This window comes from Opisthorchis viverrini, assembly GCF_000715545.1.
Source record: "Opisthorchis viverrini unplaced genomic scaffold opera_v5_22, whole genome shotgun sequence".
NCBI classification, from domain to species: domain Eukaryota; kingdom Metazoa; phylum Platyhelminthes; class Trematoda; order Opisthorchiida; family Opisthorchiidae; genus Opisthorchis; species Opisthorchis viverrini.
The window spans coordinates 1,801,521-1,815,743 of NW_008751678.1; the positions used below are offsets into that span (position 1 = coordinate 1,801,521).

General features: G+C 42.0%; 1 protein-coding gene across 1 annotated transcript in view; it reads left to right on the top strand.

The window, feature by feature from the left end:
- Nucleotides 1–238: 238 nt before the first annotated feature.
- Nucleotides 239–14,223, top strand: part of T265_01979 (hypothetical protein) — a gene marked incomplete at both ends in the record, with an annotated part of 64,859 nt that continues 50,874 nt past the window's right edge. The window contains one exon of the mRNA XM_009166117.1: nt 239–338. The remainder of the gene's footprint in view (nt 339–14,223) is intronic.

Below are 14,223 nucleotides of genomic sequence, written 5' to 3' on the forward strand. Positions count from 1 at the left end.
AGGATCCCTAGTGTTTTAAGCTCTGCTTTTGCTTGTGGTCAGAGCACCCTACGAATTACGAAAAGAGGAAAAGGGACGACAAAGTCGGTGAAATCTGCGAAAATTTGTATGTTGATTGGCTAACATGCCCCATGCGACCTTCACCAAATTCGCGCACACACACAGCTACACGTGAGAACCGGTGAAACTCCAACATACCGTAAAGCAATGTAAACGAGTATGCACTTCTGAAGATGTGGCTGGATCACATGACGGAGTTAGTGCTTCAATTATAAAATATTCAGTGGCTGCCTTCGCCTAAAACAGTGCACGCAGTCTGATTTCTGTGGTCCTATAAAGTAAGTGAGGCTCGTGTAATATTCATTTCTCAAGTCAAAATTGAATTTTTGAGGAATTCGATCACTTTTACTGACAACACCCGGTTTAACAAGTGCTAGATGTTACTCATAGCAGTTAGCGCCCCAACAACACCGCGCGTCGTATGCAACATGGACCCATAGTTTGCATTATACTGGTTTGTGGAGAGCTTTGCGGGTGAATTTAATCGGTGTTTTACAACGTTTTGTCGCTGAAGCGATCCAACTGACATGAAATCTTCGCGTGATTTTCAGGTTACAAGGAACGGATGTGGCATGAGAGTTTGATGACCAAACAGGACGTAAAAATATCAATTCAGATAACCAATTTAAAAAAAAGCCGATTAAGTGGCCCAAAAGGTCAATAAAAACATAAATTTGGGTTTGCAATCCTGCAAATTTGATATGTTCAAACCACAACAGTGCACAAAACCCTTATAAGACCACCTTATGTTTTCCGATTCTCCCTGGGCTCCCTCGAAAGAGCGACTAACAATTTTGAAAGATAAACGATCCGCGGATATTGCTTGAAATATCTCGAAGCTATGGAGGAGAATGCGTGTGTTTAGACTGCAGCAAATAACCTACTTTTAATGCCACACTGGGAAGGCCTCCAGAACAGATAAAGTTTACCCATAAATATACCAGTTGTTTTCTTTATGATCATGTTTTTTGTCATACTGTGGACCATTCGCATAGTATAACTACATAGAACTTAGCACTTGCTATTCTTGTCACGATGTCCCGGATCTCCTGAATAGATGTAAGATTCAGAGTATGGGCTGACCGATTCAACACTCGAATCCCCCGGAGACTTCACGTGACAGATAGAATGTGTTAATGTTTGGACCACGCCAGGATATGCAATGCAGAAGAATACTGTCAAGGTTCTTGTTGCCTAAGATCAACTTACTATACCTGCTCGACAACTTTTGACTTGAAATATTGGAGAAGAAAAGAGGCACAGTTATTTTAAACAAATAAGATGCGATGTCTACATTCCCGATTACACTTTTTGTTTATTCATTGCCTTATGCTTGAGCGGTGACGAAGTGTTTTACACATTTACACGCACAACACGTTTTGCAATCAGGTCATCAGTTGTTTTGCCATCAATACGCAAATGTGCTAGCCCAGTAACTTCTGGAAGCCAAATTCACTGTCTGTATTACATACTGGTGGTGGGGCCTCTTTCATGCTATCGGCTACCGTAGTCTTGTTATCTTGAAGAATGTCCTGAATGGAAGTAGTGCATTAATCATAAGGTTGATGAAAGCTTTTTAACAGCCTACAACCGCTTTCGCGCTTCCTGAGGCTCATTTGGTAGGCGCAGTATTCGAGTTTCCGTCAACCTTATGTTCTAGTTTAATCCAAATCGCACTGAATTAGGGAAATGCACCCATTTGCATACCAGTTTGGTTTAGACGGGAGACTCACCTGGAACCCAGCCGAATCATACGTTTTATGATGCATTTGAGCAACTGAATGTGCTGCACTAGGTCGCCACATGTCTCATTTGGCACGATATCCGAGATATCGCGATACTTTGTACAGGCGTAATTCACTCCACATAAGGTTTCTGAAAGCTTTTCGACAGCCGCTTTCGCCCTTCCTAGGGCTCATCAGGTAGGCGCCCTTCAAACGAGAGGTTCAACTGTGTTTCAGGTGAGTGCCAAAAGCAAATTAGTATACAAATGAGTGTATTTCGCTAATATCCTGGGTGATTTAGATGGGAACCATGCACTACCGTTATCCTGTTGACTCTTTTTGTTGCCATTTCATCTTCGTCCAGTCCTAAACCGCAGTAAGGTTCTACTTGTTCTTGTTCTAACGCCGGATGGCTGAATCATATGACAATCTGTGCTGAATTAAATGATTGAGCAGCAGATTGTTTTGGCCCATACGTATGTGACAAACATCGCTTCATGTCACAAGTAGTATCTAGCACTGTACTAAAAAGAACGTGAATTTATTTGTATCAGGAAAGTAACTATCATTGCATGTTATTGGGTATAAGGTGATATTGGGAAGGATGATACTGTAAATAGAATGGTTAAATTGGGCGGTTGTTGTGAATCCAAGCGTAAGGCGGTACTGATAGCATAGTAGTGATGCATGTTCCAAATTTTCCAGAAAGACTTGATAGAGGGCCTTATACGAATCTAGTGCACTACAGTACCTTTTTAGATCTTTTTGAGTCCTGAAGAGAGCCAAAATCCTAGAGTCAAACAGGATATCTTTGCCATCACCTTTAAATTTTGATCCCATCTTTCAAGACAGTAATCTAGCGGGGAGGGGTTAAGATAAGTTAGTGACTTGTTTTATGGCTCCCCACAAAATCCCAAATAAACAAGTCTCTTGAAAAAGGCATCCTGTCTTCCAGAGTATCAAAAGATTTCAGGATGTGACGGCTCATGGTGGCGCCTATCCTATTATGTGGTTATATTTGTAACAGTAGAAAATGGCCATTAGTGAGTTCATCTTTTAGCACTAGAGCGACATGCTTAGATCAAATTCCCTCATTTACTTGATCGTACACATCGCATTGTCTCCATCCACAAAGCATTGGAAAGTGCAGTTCTTTGCGCACATATACAATGCCTAGTTTGTGTAGTTCATCGATAGACCACTCTGTTGAGACGGAACGGAAGATTTATGTGATCCTCCCGTTCTCACCAACTCAATGGACCCTTTCGGATAGCCCTGTGTTCATGGTGCGCGCCAGGGTTTAAGGGCTGAGGGACAGAAACACAAAGCTTGCCTAGAGACAGTACTAGTGCTGTCAAGCAGTGAAGTAGGATTACCACGGCATCAAATATATATATATATATATATATATATATACTCTCACTAGATGACTTCAAAGCATTATTTGGTGGGATGACAACTGTGAGCATATGAAGGGTCATTAGGTTGACCTAGAATAATTGTAGAGATCTTCCGGCGAGTGAAGTTTGGAAGGAAATTGCTCTACTAATTTGGTGAAAGGCATTCGTTTTCGGATCAAGTTGCTGCCACTGGGGACTCTAATTGGCCCCAGCTGAATCAGTCGTTTATCATATTCTCATGAGTGGTCTTTTCCACCAAGAAAACATACTGAGATACCTTGAATATATTACAAATGTGAGACACCCTTCGTGCAGGACATTCATTTGGAGAATATCATAAAGGAAGAATTCGGCTGAGTCCCCCGGTGGCGGTAATTCGCCAACGGCAAACAGTTTAGGGTTCGGATAGAGCATAAATTTGACAGAAACCCTGGAGCTACACCTACCTGGTGAGCCCGAAGAAAGATGAAACTATTGGTGATATGTTGAAGAGTTTTCTGCAACCTTAGGAGTGGTGTGTGCCTTCACTTTCTTGCTCAAACAATTCCAAATATAGAGCTTGTTCCCTCTTTAAAGGATCAGGTGCGTTTGGCAGTGTTTATTATGACATTTGTAGCTGCTGATGATCAAGCTGTTAACAAGTTGGAGAACGGGGATTCGGGTTCTACCTTCAATGAAGCGGGTTCTTCTGTTATTGGACAGATATTCACTACTGAACTGAACTCGCTGGAATAAGACAAGTTTGATGGTTCTGATTGCTAACGCTTCAAACTTACGGCAATTGGGTAGTACGTGGCTTCCGGTTGCAATGAAAATATACCACCACTCTCTACATTACCGAAAGTCTAAACCTACTCTCTTGTCATCCTGCTCAAGTGTCTATAGAGGTAGACAAAACTTCTCTACCCATCAAAATAGCATACAACGTGAATGGTCTCCAGTGTGATTTTGCAATGGGCCACATCACGGCGACGGGGCAGAAGTGTGTGTGCCCCAGAATGTTTGCATTCCTAATCTTACATATGTGGTGAGTTCTCTTATCCAAGTGGTGTCCGCAAGTCACCGGGAATCGGACGTGGTCCATTGCTGAGCTGCAAGATTGTCGCGAACACTGAGAACGCAGAACACTTCCTCGTCAGTCACTTGGTCACTACGGTTTTTAGTTCACTGGATCACGTTGGAATGACCGTCAGTCTCATCCACAATGTTCTTCGTCAAGGGAGCTTTAAGGCTTAACGAACAATTTTACGAGACTGAGCGTCAGCGTAATACAGTATCCCCACCAGTAAAAAATAGACCGTTCACAACTTCCGGATCGCCATAAAATTATAATTGGCCTAAATATTTCTCACCGTATAGCGACAGGAAAGTGCAATGTTCCAGTTACGGCTAAGATGTAAATTGGAGCTAGCTACGAAGTGAAACACGCAGTTTGGTTATTTCTTGCATATAAAAACTGTATACAGATCGATAAACGCGTGTAACACGTGTAACATGGGCCGACAAATTGTCGTTTGAACAATACAGTACCAGCAGCACACAGTGTTGGAATTTCTAAAACCAGTGATAAATTTGCCTGCCTTTTTTTAAAGCGGTAAACTTCAGGTGATACTAGACCGGAGCAGCAAGTGTGATTGTCGTCAATCTACGTTTGTCACCAGGAAATCCAGCTGGCACTTCACATTACGTAATAGTGCCAACACCCACCTTCATCGCTGACCAGCTGGTAATACACCTCGAATTGTCCATTATAGTTTAGCTATCGTTTGCAATGAGTTTTCGAAGTAATTTTATAGATAACCTGATACAGAATGCAAAAAGCTAAAGGGCCATGGAGGTTAAACTTTTAGTATGTAAATAGACGTATTTTCTAATCACTCAGTAGTTAGATCAGACTTGTAAGAAAATGATTAAATGCTCGATCACCTGTACATTCATGTCTGATCGGATTATTACGTGACCGGCGTCAGAATTAGCGAACGAAGTGTTGCTCGAAACGTGAATGGACTCAGCACACTACAATAGGTCAGGGAAATTCGGCACACATTCGCGAAAGTTATCAGGCGAGACTGATGATAACAACACCTCAGCAAATAAAGTGTTCAGAGATAGAAATAAATCTTTGGAAACACTCCACGCTCGCAATATATGAGGGGGTGTGGAATTTTACTACTGGAAGTTTGTCTGCATTCGACTCTGAAATAAACAGAGAAAGGTATAAGTTGGATGAAGCGCTCAAGTTATTGCGCTGGGAGTTGTGACAGTGAATGGTTTTGATGGTATAAATCGGAACTGAAACAACTTCTAACAAAAGCTTCTTGACAGTGCTGCTAAAGACTTTGGCGTTGGGCTCGTTATTAATGTGGATCATTTTTGGTTTTAGAGAGAAACTGTATCGCTGGTTTAGAGGATTAAGACCTCCCCGATGATTCATACGCAGACAAATTATAAACCCATTTTTTACTTTTCACACTGGCAAATATTTGAAGTTGTGGATGAGCGTCTGTCAATGTATGCACACTATCTGACCTTATCCTAGTTACTAAATCATACAAGTACCACCCAAATTAGAATCACATGTGACCCATGAGGATTGTAGCTTTATCGGTATTCCGTGGCGATGAAATTCCCTCCCTGGAAGTAAACCGTCTAGCGAGAGCTTTCATGTATCGCACTCTTCAGAACGATCCATGATTAGATAGCCGTTTTCACATACCCATCACTTAACTTCAAGGTAATCTACAGAGTTTCTTTCTACGCTTGAAGGGTAATTTTGCACCTGTTGTTCAAGGGTCGTCTGTCATATGTGATCGAAGCTAATTATGATGCCGGAATGGATAAAACTCACATGTCTCACCTTAACAGATTAATGCTGGCGAAATATACTAATTTCAAAATATCTTTGTAATGTACTGCACGTAAGGTTTCTGAAAATCCGTCGACAGCCCACGAGCGGTTTCGCCCTTCTTGGGGCTCATCAGATAGGCGCAGTCCCCGGATTTCCGTCAACCTCATGTTTTACTTGAAACCAAATTGCACGACGTTAGCGAATATACACTCATTCGCAAACTAATTTATGTTTTTTTCGAGTGACTCACCTGGAACCCAGCTGAATCTCTTGTTTATGGTGTTCTCAGGCAACTGAATGTGCTGCACCAGGCCGCCTCATGTTTCAGTCGCTACGATATTTGATTCGCGATAAATGTATATCTTTGTAATGTACTACTCATAAGGTTTGTAAATGAGTGTATATTCGCTCATTTCGTGCAATTTGGTTTCAAGCAAAACATAAGGTTGACGGAAACCCGGGGGCTGCGCCTACCTGATGAGCCCCAAAAAGGGCAAAACCGGTCGTGGGCTGTCGACGGCTTTTCAGCAACCTTATGAGTAATGCATTACGAAGATTACTACTAGTTTCAGAGAAGTTTGGTAATCGGTCGATGGAGATATTGCTGGGCAACGTTTCGCTTTTCACACGAAAGCTTTAACAGACCTAGAGAGTAATTTGCTAGATTGATCAGACTTAAAGGAAATCACCCACAAATAATGCAATAGTCAAAACTATTCCGGAATTTACTCACTCACAGATTACCATGTAAGTGTGAGTGAATTCACCTGAAATAACCAAACAGTAAACATCTTCTGTTGAGTTTTGTAACTACCCTTCCCCTCCACTAGCACAAAGATAACAAGTCCTCCAGACGTTTGGACTGTCCAGCTCACAAAATTGGACATCTCTAAACATCATTGCATGTACCCATTAGTCCGCTGTGGGCCTTCCTCATTCTCATATGTTCCGAATAAGGAGGAATTCGGTGCATTTGCTAAAGATGCCTGACAATCAAATGCGTATTTGGAAACTCTCACAACTGAACTAATTGATTTTGGTTGCTGCGCGTAACAACTTCCAACTTCAATTACAAGTAATCTTTCGATCAAAACAAAAACAAACTAGTGGATATCAACGAGGAAATTAACTGAATAATGCGTTCGAAATTCATTCGGAGCATGAATGGTCATTGATTAGAAATCAAAAAGTGAATCGCCACATTTGCACAACTGTAGTTATCATCTAGATCAGTGAAGTTGCACATCCTTCAGCATGCCTGCACGTATTTTCGTGTGCCCAATCGATGGCAAATGCAGTGGACATGAAGCACTTGGGTGACGGACGGACCCATAAGAAATCGGGCACCTCATAATCACTAAGGACGATAAATTGACCCTCATCAGCTCACTGTTGAGTTCCCTGTTTCCACGAGTTGTTCGATCACTAAAAATTTCGTCGTTAACACTTCAACAAAGCTCCCACAATTGGTTGAATAGCCAACCACATGATTGCACATCTTCAATGTAGACATGACATTTTGCGGCCACCCAAGACAACCAGACGATCGCATTATCTTCGACTTTCCTGGATCACTCATTCTAGGCACAGATTCCCCCATAAGTTATCCTAAACTAGGCAAACGATGTTCGTGCCTGCGTAATCTCTATGACGTACATTTTCAGAAATTCCTCCATTGCGAAGTCATGAAGTGCTGAATGATGTAAAGTAACAGTGGATACTAATGGCCGTACACAATATCCAAAAATGGTTACTGAGTTTTGGTGCCAGAACATTTGCTCAGACAATCAAATTGGATTTATTGTGGTGCAAAAAGACGGGTAACAAGTTGCCTTCGATCTGATAAACCTCGTTATTCAGATCTAGACTGATTTGGGTCAACAAAGTAAAACTGTCTTTGTGATCTGGGAAACAGTACAGGAATTCTCTCAGCTTCCCAAATCTCCCATTGACGTTGTTGTATCTGATGCAGTTCAAAAAACCATAGAATTCAATGTTCATGCATTATGTCCTAGTGCACAATGTTCCATTCTTTGCGATCATTTCGGTTATCTACTTTGGATCATGGTAACTTCATGTGGAAATGTTCGTCCATAAGGATGCTTTTGTTGTAACATTAACCTTGTCACTGTCCGGAAAATTCTATTCTGTTCCTGGTCGCAACTCACTGCTAGTTGTATTGAACTGGCGCTCACCGTCATTGCCATAGTAGGCGTATTTCCATTTAGCATCATTATCTGTCCTTGGTTGTCCACTACAAGGAAAAACCGGCTCACATTAAGTGAGCGGCACTGAGGCAAGAACTTCTTCCCTCTCTATAGTCTTGAGAAATATGGGCTACGGCCGTCAGTGCGGCGGTTGTTCTGAAATCTCCACAGACGTATCGGTCATGCCACTTGCGTCATGTCATGTGTTCAAACAGCATAACGGTCGGTTCAGTCAAGTGTTTTTATGCTTCGTGGCCACTGTGCAGTTCATAGAACACTTATTATCGGCAGAGTTTTAGCGGGTCTCACCACAGAAGGTTTGTTGCAGTTAACTACCTAATTCTTGCAGTTATTAGGGTGTGAAGACAGAACAACGTTTCTGTGCCCACATTGAAAGAGTTTATTCCTGACTAGCCCCTTGACTTTTAGGTAATTCATTCAAGATCACAATCTGGCATTTCGGGTGTGCTCTCCGAGAATTTCTGGGCTAACGATAGGTTATATAACCGATCATTCTACGTTTAGTCAGTGAACACCTATAATTGATAATTACCCGTTATAGCCGACCGTACCTCACTCAACCCAAAATATTCCACTTATACACCCATTCAGTTTATTTGCGTGGGTATTTGTTTGAATGCTGCATGAACATTTGTAAGTTATCCGTAAAAGGACATCAAGCATTTCAACGGAAAACGCGTAGGTCTCGTGCTAATGAAGTAGAAGTCTAAGCAAGTGGATTCACCGTGTCCCAATAAGCCTACGAATTGAACTATCTGCTTTTTATTTCAGAGAAAGTACTCAGAATATTCTAGGGTACTGAGTGCCAAATCGATGTTCTTCTAATGCCTCAGCAGTTTGCATGTCAAAAAGACATGAAAAGTACGTTCGTTTCTTTCACTGCTGAATCTAGTGCACTAGATAACTTAGGTCAATAAGGACAGATAACAATTTCTCTTGGAAGTACGCATTGAAGTCTTTTAAGTGTAATGTCAAAAACATGTCATTGAGTTTCGTTCAGATCCAACCCACCATACTGACCTTGAAACTAAAACGTCCAAACGTACCAATCGCAAAACGTATATAGTGGTTTCTGAGTTCTGGTATGTATCGATTGTCAATTTTTCGGAAACCATACTGGTGCCCATTTTGTAGCCTGGATGAAAGTGAGGAGGAAGGGTTTTACATCCGGTCCACCTAACACAACGTTTTCAGTTCATTTATGACTGACACAGTGTGACACACTGGAGAACACACATCTTGATACAACCTATGTGGGTTCTGTGCCCCGTATCAATTTGTTAGAAAGTATGGCTGAGTCGATTGAGTGGTTCAACTGAGGATCTGTAACCTTACAACGCCTTTTTTTCAGAAGTTTTTTGGTTGTGTGAATATTACCTCTAAAGTAAGAAAATACCTGGATGCCTGTATTCGGAACTCAGTGGTAAATTAACTTTCGATTTGAAACATGAACACACTAATACACAACTGTGAAGTAAAAAAAGTGCTGGTTTGTCTTAGGCCGTGTCACCCAGTGATGTCCTGTGGTGATTGGAGGGTCCAACTGGTATTTCACCAAACAGAAAACATGTATTTTGAGCAACCTCTCAAGTGTTCTTGCATTCTTTATCGATCAGAAGTCAATGTTTAAAACGAGGCTTTTGGCAGAAATTCACCTATTGATTTCGTCCTGCAACATGTGCCAATAAGAATTCGTTGAACGGGGGAATAGCGTGCGAACAATTTGTTGTGTCTAGCCCACCAAACAAGAGATGGAATGTACGTGAACAAGTGATGAACGCCACTCAGAAGCACCCACAAGATAATGTTCTTGCGGGTTCAATCTAAATAAAGCTTTTGACCATTAAGTTGTAGGCACATTCACGAAGCAATATAAGACCAGTGAATTAATTGATTGTCAGTGTTTCACAAAAATTACTGTGTGATGCCGCAGTTGAAGCAAGTCTCCGTTGGATCTTCTCACTGATTCCCTTGAAGACGCTTTCTTTGAACACGTGAACATTCAGACCTTATTATGCACCTTATTATGTGACACCTGATACATGCTGGTGAAAAGCTTCCACAATCTCTCGATCACTCCGCTTTGATTTTCTAGAATGCACGTTATTATCATCTGTGAAGGTAAAACAGTTCAAATAGAGGCCGATTAGTAAAACACCGTAACGTCATGGCACAGGCTGGATGAACCAGGTGGACCACCACAAACCAACTGAAACTCATCGTTTCCTGGTTTGCCGTGGACGCATTGTACTTAATTATTATTCTGTATCTCACTCCAAGAGGGATAACTCCGCCTCAATTTTGCTTCACAGTGGTTCCCATCATCGCCGTTGAGATTTTCCTTCGTATGTGTTCGGTTTACTAGTATATCCCAAGGCAGTCTCCATTGAGTTGGACCAAAATTGGAGGTTGCTCATTCCATTATACCCATGGAACACTATACAGGGAGGGTACTGTTAAGTTCCAGTTGGTGTGATATTGGAGATGTCGCGGTACGTTGGTACCTGGAAGTAACACACTACTGGTGAGCTTGCTATCGAAGATTTTTCAGCAACCTCATGAGGAGCGTGTCATTTCCATGTTTGGACTTACTGTCATTTTGAAGAATGTACCTGAAGACTGAGCAGCGGATCAACATTACGGAAACTGTTCTGAAGCCATTGCGATTCCTAACTTGAATGCGCCACAAGTGCAGGTAAACAGCTGCCTCTGATAAAACCAGACATGTTTCGTTCTAAGTCTTGCTGTGACAAAACAACAGAGTATACACCTAAATAAGGACAATACGCATGAATAACCATTACCTATCTATCCGGAGCCTCACTGCAATTATCCGGGCAAAATACACACATGGAAATCGCGTTTTTCAAACTTCCGCATCTCTTCTCGTAGAGTGCCAAAACTTAAAAACTCATGGTTCGAAGATTATGATAAAAGAGTACAGATGTTGGGACAACTGACAACGGACAACTGTGGATAGACGATACCTAAAGCATAGTTCGTTATTCACGCAAATCCCTGATGCCGATACAGATCCAAAGAAGTGCAGTTAGTGGGCCAGTAATGCTAAACAGGTTGGGAGCAACAAGTCGGTACGACAAATGGTGTCTAGAGAAAACGCCTTTCTGATTAATTCATCAATTTACGGGTTTAAAAGGCCAAAGGGTAGGACTGAAAATTATGCATCCATTAAAACATAACATAGCTAAACGATGACCAAATTTCCGGACTCACAGAAAAAACACATTCAAACTATATATGTAACCGTTGAAATGAGAAGAAGTCGTATCTGTCCACTAGGGTTTTCTTAACCACGTTTTCGGTCTGCACTTTGCAAGACCTCATGACTTGGATGGATAACTGAGGCACTGGAAAAAGCTCAGACTGAGAAATTTTACCAAGTTAAAAATTTTCCCGAATACTCTTAAACGGTTGAAAACGGCTGGATAAATTCAGCTGTTAGGGATCTGCTCAAACCCAACCACTCCATAAATGATGTACGCAACTTCCTGCACTCGCAAAACCCTTTCTTGCTCGTATCCTCCATTTCACGAGTAATCGCTAATTGAACAAAACGCTTTATTATATCCGTTCATCTACCATGAACGTTGTCCGCAGACAATATCCCATGCCTATTCAACCACACCGTCTGGTTTCTTTTGCCGCCTTTGGAGTCACTCAATAAACAGACTCACTGCTATCTTATCTGATTTCCTTTTGTGATTTCCTTGTGTTTGGAGAAGTATGCTGGCCTCTACTTTAGAATTGATATTACTTTGTTGAAAGTACATCATATACTGGTAAAGTGGTCGGCCAAACAATAACGTGGCTAACTCAAACAAGTGTTCATGTTTTCGACTTCATTGGCTAACCCTAGCACATTCACTGAGGTTAGAGGACATCCTTGCAATAGAGTTTTAAACTTTCCTTTCTGAGCAGAAACGGTCAACTCTTTCTAGCATTCCACACTAAGATCAACTACTTCGTTCATTTTTAGCTGCTGTATAGAGTCAAATTTCCAAACAGCTACGAGCGCTTTTTACACATTGCAAGCGACAACACTTAGGATTGATAAAAGACGATCAGTTTTGAGGTGTGATGCCCTTCTTGCAAATTAAAATCACTGAGACCAAAGACCAATGTGGTGACATTATGACGACAGAGTGGCATCCACGCGGTTCCAAACCTTGTATGTTCGTACAGCTGAAAAGTTGTCCTTAACTTCATATAGTACTAATCAATACTGTTATCTGAATGATTTACTTACCAAATGCGATCAACTTGGGAGCTGTACCGAAGTGGTATTTTTTCGATAATATGCCGGAGAGAAGGTAGGAAACCCATCCATAGTTGTTAAATTAAGAATTGACAGTGTATCTAAAATACGCGATAATGACACGTCTAATCAGAATATTCAGCGAACGAAGTCCATCTTCATCTGAGGGGGCAGACTGTTTAATTTTCCTTAAGAAAGATGACATGAAACGGTAGATTAAGAACATCAATCCTATTCATGGTGCTTCTAGCCAAATACTTCCTAATTTATCGCTTTGTTCGAAAAAAATCACAACAATGGACGTCTTCCTGATAAGCGGCAAGAGTGACCAATCCATCAAAGTCTCGAGAATTTTACTAAAGCACTGATTGAAGGATCAACAACTACCATGAAAGGGACGGAAATTTTTGGTAAATGAGGCCTTATCCTTACCTAGCAGCAAAAGCCTACTGGGCCTACTGATTTATGGTGCTTGACATCCTGCCACCGCATCACCAAGCAACTGCCATCGTCATGACTTGATTACGTTATCGTTTGCCAGAGAGAGTTTCGATGGAGGAGGGACAGCTGGAATTGCTTGTGGGACGGACAAACAGCCTGTCTGAACGAGGTTTACCAACTGACTCAGTGTGTCAAACCACAGCAGCTTTATGTCAGTGAGCCGGAGAGATCTGAAAATCCAAGCTGTTGTACCGGAATTCGTCCCCTTCCTGACAATCTTCAAGCCATCCAGAATCCAGTCTCCTGACTGAGCCACATCAAGGATGGATGGTGAGGAAAACAGTGTTCAGGTCACATAAGTCGCAGAGTAAAAAAACGAGTCTTTGAAAGCCATCTATAGTCCAAGCATCAAACAGCTGAGACGGGAGTGAAGCAGACGTCATCTACGAAGGTGTTGCATGCATGATGCAGGAACTTCAACACACTATCTACAATGGCTGGGACGCATTTATCGAAATAACAGAAAGAGAATCCCGAATCAGTTTCTGTATGACCAGCTGAGTACGAAGAAGTGGAACTCTGGCAAACAGAAGCTGACGGATCTCCTGAAGTGAGAAGCGGAAACACCGAATAGGATCACACAGATTTCGTCAGTTCTACTCGATCTAGAGAGCTAAACCTTGCACAACGCAATGGTATCACGGGAGCTGTTGAACCTGGCGAGTGGACAAGCTGGACATCCAGAAACTGCGAATGTGTTAGCTCTGGTCGCGTTATGGTGTATTAGTTCCACTCACCCGAGTCTGCAAGGTCTCTTGTTCTTGCACTGAGTATTAAGTCGCTGTTAAGCCAACAACCACGCTAGGGTTGGTGCTATGACCACCGGTATACAGACTAATCTGACCACTGGCTTACACTAAGCCAGGGTGCACCTAATGGGTATGAGTGCCACCAAACAGCTCTCTGCACTCAATGTGGATCTCAACTGTTTAGTTTTTCCCACCGCGCCTGAGAGCCCTTTGTTTCTCACTGCTACCACTCAGCGTAAACAGCATGCAGCACTGTCCCTTGTGCGCAGAGGTTCACTAGCTATAGTTGATATGACACGCCATCCGGGAAACGGACGCCAGCCACCTGTACATTGTTCTGACTTATTTTTGTCCGAGTAAATTGCTTCTGGTGCGTAGCGTTGGTGTAAAAAGACAAAAGTACGACAGTGATTTCGTGATCTGCTTCTGGACTGGAA